This window comes from Microchirus variegatus (assembly GCF_963457635.1).
Source record: "Microchirus variegatus genome assembly, chromosome: 3".
Taxonomy (NCBI): domain Eukaryota; kingdom Metazoa; phylum Chordata; class Actinopteri; order Pleuronectiformes; family Soleidae; genus Microchirus; species Microchirus variegatus.
In genome coordinates, this window is record NC_139804.1 from 15,378,786 (window position 1) to 15,388,430 (window position 9,645).

Consider the following 9,645-nt stretch of genomic DNA (forward strand, 5'->3'; position numbering starts at 1 on the left):
CACCCCTTCACGACTGTATCGTGTGGTGGAGCTTTTATTTTGAAGGAAGGCAGAAACAATTTCGCAGTTGATGACGGAAAAAAGAGAAAGAAAATGCAAGGTTATACAAACTAGATTAAGAAATTGTGGATCAGCCATTTTTCTTTGAAGACAATTTTATATGTATTTTATATATATACACTATTATATAAAATCCCTGAGCAAAAACAATGAAGAATTTCATCATTGTGAACAATGAAACTGTTGGATAAATATTAAACATGTTTATCTGTTTGAGGTCAAATAAACACCCAATTAATGTAAACATGTTCCACACTTTACCCATAGTGTCTTTTTGTAGGTTTGTGCACAGTTTACACTGAGACAATTTTAGATTTTACAACATTTTCGATTATTAGCATATAGGATATCAGTGAATGGCAAATCAAAAAAACAACATTCCTGCAACAACACATAGAGCAGGGGTCACCAACGTGGTGACCAGGTGCCCGCGGGCAGCCAATACGGTGCCCGCGGGCTCACTTCCCTTCACCTCACTTGCATGTATCCATATGATGGCTCAGTAAAATATCTTTGATATTGTTTATAAAAACTGATAATCGTTAGGGGTAAGCACTGGAATGAATGTGTATGCAGTTGAATGCATAATATTAATCATTTAAATGGTAAACAAAAAAAAAATGTTAATGTGATAGCCCTCCATATTATTTTTTACCCTTAAGGTAGCTCTCATCTCAAAAAGGTTGGTGACCCCTGACATAGAGTATAAACCACATGTGTCAAACTCAAGGTCCGCGGGCCAGATGTGGCCCACCACGTCATTTTATGTGGCCCGCAAGTGATTAATTGGTCTTAAAAATCTGTGTTAAAATAGGTCTATGCTGCTTTAAGGCGTGCGTTGACCATAAACTACATTTCCCACAATGCATGGCAATTGCGTTACCCGCAAAGTGACGGCATCCTGCCACTAGATCGCAGTGTATCATTGTATATGTATCACACGAGTGAAATTGAATAAGTAATAAATACAGAAAGTTATTTAGCAATATGTTACAGAGTAGTTACCCTTATTTTACATTATATTTTGTTACATTTAGTTACATTTATTCTGTATGACAGTTACATCTGGCCCTTTGAGGGTAACCATTATGCTGATTTGGCCCTCACTGAAAATGAGTTTGACACCCCTGGTATAAACTAATAGCCACTACTCCTCCGCATCAAGAGGAGCCAGATGAGGTGGCCTCCTGGATGCCTCCCTGGATAAATTATATTTATATTTATAGTATAGTTTTTTTGTGGAAAGTGTTCATTATGAGTTGGTAGATCAGCCAAACTACTTGTCTTGAATCATGATGAAAGTCTTGAGTCTTGATGGTTTTTCAAATATGAAACTCTATGAATCTAAAATATAGAATATAAAGATCTATAAAAGCCTGTGTCCATGTCTCGAGGTGTCATGTGGACACTTTTACAGGTGTCTCTTTTACTAAATGGGAACATTGCTTTTTGGGCCCCATGAGTATTTTTGTTGCAGTACCCAGAGTGGCCACCATGACAAAATTGTCTTCAAGGCAGAGGGGGCGGTGCTCTATCAAGTTCTCAATGCATGCATAATACAGCCATGGGTTGACCTGACGTAAAGGATCTTCTTTTCTTTCAAAATAAAATAAAAACTAACCATAAAGGTTCTGGGAAATTCTATTGGTGCTTCCCAAATTTTAGTTACTGTAGTGAACACATGACTTTGACATGATATTATTTTGTAATAGGTAACATAAACAATTCTGGTGTTAATGTTGAACAGAATACTAATTATGACATTCAATTGTCATACATTTATTTGCAAAATAAAATGACTTCCCTTATTTACTCCAAGTTTCATATAGTAAGATACTACACGATGGGAATACAAAAAGGCATCTATTTGTATAGCTTCAGTAATGATGGGGTGGACTTCCAATTTATTTATTTTTTATTTTATTTATGTTTAAATGCCTTGGCTCTAAACTTAGCTGAAGAAGCAGAGAATTACCTCAGCCCTTGACCTGGCAGGGATTCAAACCAACAACCCTCCGGCTACAACCCCAATTCCCTTACAATCATCCATGGGCTTCCCAATAACAATGATAATGAAAAAAATAAAAAATCAGAGAGCATACAATGGTTTGTGAAATTAAAGTGGTAACAGTGACAACAATTATGACAATTGTTCAAAATAAATAGGATAAGAAGAAACAATCGGAATCAGGCAATTCAGTAATAATTGTGATCGGCCTAATCGTCATAGACTATGTGAAAGATTGATGACCTTCTGTTTGTATTATTCTTGTCTGTGATTCAATGAAGCAGCTGATGAAGAAGTGACCAGTCACATTCTTTCAGACTGACTTTCACTTCACCATTCTGCTGCTTTCACACATACCTGATATTATCCAGAGGTGTTGTATGTGAGAAATGCCTATCTGGTCGTTTTCCAAAGCTTTTCCTGTCAGTGCTCAAAAATGTCTGAGTAAGCCCTTGTGAGAAAAGAATATAGCAAGTTGAGAGTATGGGTGTCCTGCCTCCTGACCCATTCAGGCACCACGGCTTGCCTGAATATATGAGAAAGCTTCTTGCTGTATTTTTGGAATGTGTATGACCTCAGACAATATTCTGCAGTGTTTAAAAGTCACCTCCAGAAAGCTGCCTTAGCAGAGGTCTTCACTCTCCGAGTGCTTTTCTAGTTTTCAATGGAGCTGGTGGTTTTCTACTAACTGGAGCTAACCCTAACCCTTTTCATACAAATATAAATGGTGGTACAAAGTGACTATGCCTATTTACATCATAAGAATATATTCATAACTTTATCTTACCAGTATGTGAACTACTCATTCTCCTGCACCAAAGTCCACAGAGAAACTCAGTGTTTTTAACTTTTGGGGACAGTGGAGCTGCTGGTCTACTGCTGCCTCATTTGGTAGGTTTGTGTCAATTAAAGATTTCAAACACTGAATTCATAATATAACATTAAAAACTGGGGGTTGACAGTAGGAGATTATCAACTCCTGTGTCACTGTGAGCTAACAAAACTGATTTTCTCTGGACTTTGGTGTGGGGGTAGTGAGAGGATTCCACACTACCATTTCCACTTGAAAAGACACCGTCGAACAGTGAGATAAAAAAGGAAATACTGTATTTGTGAGAACTTAAACTTAAGCAGGTGTAAATTTTATTAAGTGAGGACTCAAACGTCCACACAAAAGTGGATTATCATTTCTAGCCAGGCAGTTTAAAGGTGACTAAAATGCCTACATTTTTGGTTGAGTGAGATATCGACATACATTTTTTTTATACAAATACATATTATAGGTATACAGGGACCAAGACTAAAAAATGAATATTAGAGAATTAGAGAATGTTTTCACAAAGCTGTGAGGCAAAAATGAGAAATATTAGCAAAGATAATAAGTCATTGTCCTGGAAATACATATTTTGTGACTTTGCTCACATACGAGATGGAACAAATGCAGCTCTTTTCCATACGGATGTTAACAGAAATATACACACACTCTCTACTTCAAATTAGCCACATCCTCCCTGTCATTCCTGTCCCATGACTTGTATTGGTGGTGAGAAGAACAGGAATGTATAATGGAGTTAAGTGATTGCTCATTCAGCAGCTGGGCTCATATGAATGACGTACCTTCAGACATTACTGCAGCAGAAAGAGAGAGAAAATCTCAGGAAATATGGCTAATCTGATGCATACGAACACTGATTGAGGAGAATTACCAAAACCTGGATTACAGAGAAAGCCAGACTTGTTATCCTGGCTTTATCCTCCTTTATCCCAGAGGAGCTACTGGAGAATACAATTCAATTGTAATGCAACATCTCGAAATGAGGCCTTTCAGGCAACATATGCAGTGCTGCTAACTGACCAGTAGGTGGGGTACTAAGTTAGGAATATGACAGGACTGTGTCAAACCAGCCAGCGAGATCTGCCTCTCTACGTCTGTCGAGGTACAAAGAGCAACGCAGGGGTACACGAAAATGTGCCGGAAAACAATTACATTTTATTTCAAAATAAAAGTGTATGGCTGCTGCTAGTATGCCAGTATTCACTCCTTCTTGTATCTGTTGTCCATGGTGTTCATGAAGTGTAAGAGTGTTTGCATTTGCGAGTTATTCTCAATGCCGTCTTCAATGTGGGTTCACTAGATTTCAAAGGGATGGTTCATGGTTTTTTTTGTGTTTGCACAGCTATGCAGTACATAGTCATTGCAATCTGACACAAGTAAAAACAAGATTTTAGATCCCTATCAAAAGGCTCATCTCGGAAAAGCCATGACCACTTTTGTATATGATATCTTAAAAAAATGTGTTCGCCACTTATTCTCACCAACACACTAGCTAGAAATTGAAGTTTGTGTCACTTTGTAAACTGCCCATTTCCAACACCAAACCCCATAGAGAAAATCAACAATGTTATATAAAGTCATACAGTCGTTGTTGATTCATTGCTGCCACCACCAAAAAGTTTTAAAGTGTTATTTAGTGGCTTAAAAAATGTTGGTATAGGAGAGTGCAATACGCTTCCGTACATTCAGCATCCCATAACAAATAACATCATGGATGAATTGCGTATGAGCTTTAATTTGAAGGTCTTACTGTGAACAGGAAGTTAGGTCTGGTGTCATGTATCACTTGACAGCGGTCTCCGCTGCTCCTGCCTGTGCTGCTCCCGGTGAAACCGGAGCGCTGGATTCAAGTGTTTAACCGGGCTCTGTGGCTCCGACACTCTCAGCTCCTGTGGGTAAGAACATAGTTTTTTTGTTCTTTGTTTTTCCAAACCAACTCTGCCCTCTTGACCATTTCAGACGCTCAAATGATATGCTCTTTAATTGGTCGGTGGTCTTCAGTCGCGAGCACTGTTGTTGATGTGGCATTTAAATGCTGTGGCTCCGTGAGAAGAAGCGACCATGGATGGAGTGGTAGCAACAAGGAGCTGCACGTGAACACGGTAACTTGTGCTCAGTCGTGCACATGACGTCAACAAAAAGCCTAAAAATAAATAAAGTCAGGTTAAAATGATCGTTTTCATTCCACCACAGTGTCGACAGCTGTGTCCTTTCACAGTCACCGAGTCTGAGTGGGCTAGTTCAGCAGACACCAAAGCTTCGTGGACGTAAGTAGCTAGCTAACGGTTAGGTAACTAGTTGACCAGTACATGCGTATAAGTGGTAGCTGCTACTTAAACAAATGGTCAGAAACCTGTCTTTTTCAAGTGAAAGCCTTCAGTATGTTTGAGAGTTGTATACTTTCCGCCAGTTGTTTAACTGACGTGACGTAAATGTCGTCATTTGTTGTACTCACAACTAACGATAGTTATCATATAATAAATAGCAGCAACAGCAGCACATTTGTGCGTAGTGTACTCTGCCCCCCCCACATTCAACGTTTTATGTAGTCAACCATACATTTACAACGTAATTGTGTAAGTGTGTTCATACTTAAATATTTAAAGCTACAGTACATAACTTTTGGTGATTTTTTTTTCGTTGCAGATTGTTTTTTCAGCCTCTGTTTGGTCTTTGTGAACCAGAACTATTTGACATTATTTACGTGCTGTAGGGGTGGAACTGTAAACAAAATCCATGGTTCATTCATATCTCAGTTTTGGGCTCACGGTTTTTGGTTTGGACATACAACAAATCATTCCCTGTGAGCATTGCAGGAATATAGCTGGGCAATATTTTAAAGAGCAACTAATGATTATTTCCATACTTATTAGTTACAGTATTAGTAATTAGTCTACAATCTTCATTATTAATCAAGTACTTGTTTGTTCCATAAAATGTTGAAAAATGGCTACGATTGTTTCCCAAACCTTGAAATTATGATGCTCTTAAACGTCTTGTTTTGTCTACAAACTGCAAGTCATCAGTTTTATATGATTTATTGGTTATATGGAGCAGAGAAACTAGAGAATATTTACATTTAGGAAGCTGAAAAATCGAAAATGTGTTTTAATTATTTAAAAACCCTCAAACTGATGAATTAATTATTAAAATACTTACTAAAGTGATGATTAATTTAGACATTGATTAATCATTTTTATCGAATAATCGTTGCAGCCCTACTTGGGGCATAATGTCAATACATCATTAACTTGTATTATGTGGTTTATTATCTTGTCTCTGCTTGGTTGGTGTAGCGTAGTTTTGTGTCGGTCATGAATGATTCGTTCGAAAGAAGTGACTAGGATCACTTCATGAACTGATTCGTTCCTTTCTTAGTTCAGAGCTCAGCAGCGATCGTGGTGGCCGGGAGTGGAACTGCCGCGTTCTGTGAATCACTCATGAAGTCGTTCGCCGGCACCGTCACTCACTCGTGAATCGTCGGCAAACGACCCCAGCCAACGTGCGCCGAGTGGGGAGGGAGTGATTAGTAAGAAGAACTGTGTCTGCCGTGCTGCTGTGATTCGTTCTTGCTGTCAGTCACTGACTCGGTCATGATTCGCTAACTGACACAGAACTGGAGAACTGTGGCTGTGGACATGAAACTCTATCACTCACTCTATGACCCGCGGCGCGAACGTACTGCACTCAGGGAGGACGTGAGTCACGTAGCAGTGCACTGGGCTCCTGCTAAGCACTCAACGATTCGGTGAACAAATCTTTTGAACGAATCATTTTAATGAACGGATTCTAGTGATTCAGTACACTCAAATGAACTGCCGATCCTATCACTAGTGTAGTGGCATGGATGTGTTTTTGCTTGTCACTAGAGGTAATATGTGTGTCTGGAGGTGGGTCTGTGTGGGCGGCGTTTGTGTGAGCGTGGGTCCGTGTCACTGGGGCTGCCTGATGAATGCCACCTTAGTCTGAGTGGGAATTGTTTTGCCTTATGCAGAGAGAGGAGAAGCAGGGTGCTTATATTCTATAGCTTATATTTCTATAGTATTATAGTATTTCTGTTGATGGCAAACAGCTATTATACCATCATATAGCCCATTTCTATCCGCACAAAATGTATGTACAAAGTACGTCTCAGTGAAAGGATAAAATAAACACCTCTTTCTGCATGGAGTTTGCATGTTCGTCCCATGTGTGCTTGGATTTTCTCCCCGTTCCCCGGCTTCCTTCCACAGTCCAAAAACATGCAAGATGGGGATTAAGTAAATTGGACACTCTAAATTAACCATAGGTGTGATTGTGAGATCTGCAGTATATGTCCAGCCTGGGTGTACCCCATCTATTGCCCTATGTCTGCTGAGATTGGCACAGCTCACCCGGCGACCCTCATGTGGATAGGGTTGCCACCTTCAGAAAGCTCCTTGGGGCCATGACCACCATGGACCCGACTAATCTAGGACATCTAGGCGATTGTGTTGTAAGGGTGTCAGGGGTTTTTCCAGGAAAATTTCACTATGGGGAGTACATGGCAAGGGAGTGGAGCGACCGAGCGGAGGAGGGTTGGTGCGGAGCTGAGCATTTGAAAATTTGAGGTAAAAATGGGGCATTCTGAGGCTTTTTGAAGGACCATTATGGTGACTCATGAAGTAAGGGCAAGTAACTCAAAATGGGCAAGTTACCACAGACGCAGAACATTACAGAACTCTGTATTACAGAAAATATGCACTGGGAAGCAGCTGGGGGAACACATGAACAAGAAATGTCTTTATTGGCAAGAGCAATATAACTAGGGATGTACCGAAAATCAGGAAACAGTTGGCCGAAACCGAAAAACCGAAATAAGTTATTATGCCAATTCTGCACCATTGTTTAAAAAAAAAAAAAAATCTTATTTTGTTGTTATGGCAGGGACTATGTGTACTTCCCTCACTAAAGTCAAGGCATTGCAATTATATTATATTATAGAGTGTGCCCCCTCATCTGGTGCAGATTGCCTTTTTTTCTGCACAGCGCACCTGCACTGTGGCTTCTCGCTCTCATGCGTTGTGCGCCGCAGCTGCGCTCTGCGCTTCTCCTCCAAGTGGGCCCTCTGTATCCAGCACAGACTGGATCATTTCTCTTCACGCAGTTTTATCTTTACATCCAATAATAAGTCTTAGACGACGATAATAGTTGCGAGGAACTGCAGGGGATCCGAGTTGATCTTAGTGTTAACAACTCTCTGAGGCAGACAACAACAGCGCACTTTTCATTGTTTTCATTCCGTTGTCTTTTTGTAGAATGCTTTAGTTTAGCTGTAATTAAGGGAATAACAGATTAATCAGATGAGCTGATGTATTTAGTTAACTGTGAGCAGCAACGATGTGTGGTGTCTGTCGCTAGGCAACCGTGACAGCAGCACACGCACAGAGAACCGGAGCCGGGGCTGCCGGGATCCTTTGTAGATCCCGGTATGACAATTTGCTGGCCTTAGTATTCTCTGTTTTATTTTCATCTTTATCTTAAGTGTTGATGTGTGGTAGACGTGTGGATTGGATATTTGAGGAAATACCGAACAATACGGTTCAATGCGGGACACAACATTTAATTGCCAAATAAAGGACGATTCCGTATTTTATGGGATGGGTGGCTGTAAAAGATGGATTTATGGATATTGTCTCTGCCACATGGATGTGAAGTTGCAAACGAAGAAGAACATGTCCATTTTCAGCAGTTTGGTTTCCTCCCATAGTCTATAAAAATCAGATTAGGTTAATTGGACACACCAAATTGACAATTTGTGTAAATGGTTATTCATCGCTATATGTTTTCCCAGGGTGTATTCCCACCTTTTCACCACATGTCAGCTGGGATTGCCTCCAGCCAACCGTGACCCTCATGTGGAGGATAAAGTGGTAGAAAATGAATGTATGAATAAATAATCTTATCTCTACAGAGTCCAGAGTCCATGTCCAGCCCTGCTCACCACACTGAATGTGCAAAGGGTTTGACAACATAGCATAGTGATCTGTAACCATGCATTTGGACTCAACATTAGCAACAGTTAGCATAGTAATGCACTGTCCTCTTTGGTCAGGACAGAGCAGTTCATACAGTTTTTCCAGGGAGTTAGAGCATTCATTGATCCCCACTCTGTGCTGTCGCATCTCTTGTCCTCTCTCTTTCGTCAGTGTCCACTAACACACTGTGAGTTGTGAATTATTTGTGGAAAATAAGGAAAACAGTTTATAACACATAATATCTATGCTCATAGAAAAACACAGGTCTTCTCCTTGTCTTTATTCACCTAACTTTTGGTGTGAAGGTCTCACAGCTGTTTTCAAACATCATATCTTATTGGTTGCATTTGAAGAAATTTACCATCCACTCACAAAAATGATGTTCTGGCCTTGAGCTTTCTAAATGTAGAATCATGAGTAGAGTACTACAACCAGGGTTCCCACAGGTCCTCAACATTTGTGAAATAAAATTACAAAGACTAACCCAAGATCCCTGGGAAGCATGTTTTTAGTTTTAGACCATCTAATGCTAGGGTTGATTGTGTGTAGGCATACACTTACTGCAGTCCATCTCCAGGTTTCTGTTTAGTTTCCAACCCTTTGGCCTTGCATGTAGTATTCATGAACATGACCGGTATAACGTGTGTGTTTATGGTGGAGGGATTCCTTTAATACGTTTTGAATAATTTAAGATAGTACTGCAACAATAATTTGATCATATGATTATTAACCAGTTAATAAAATAG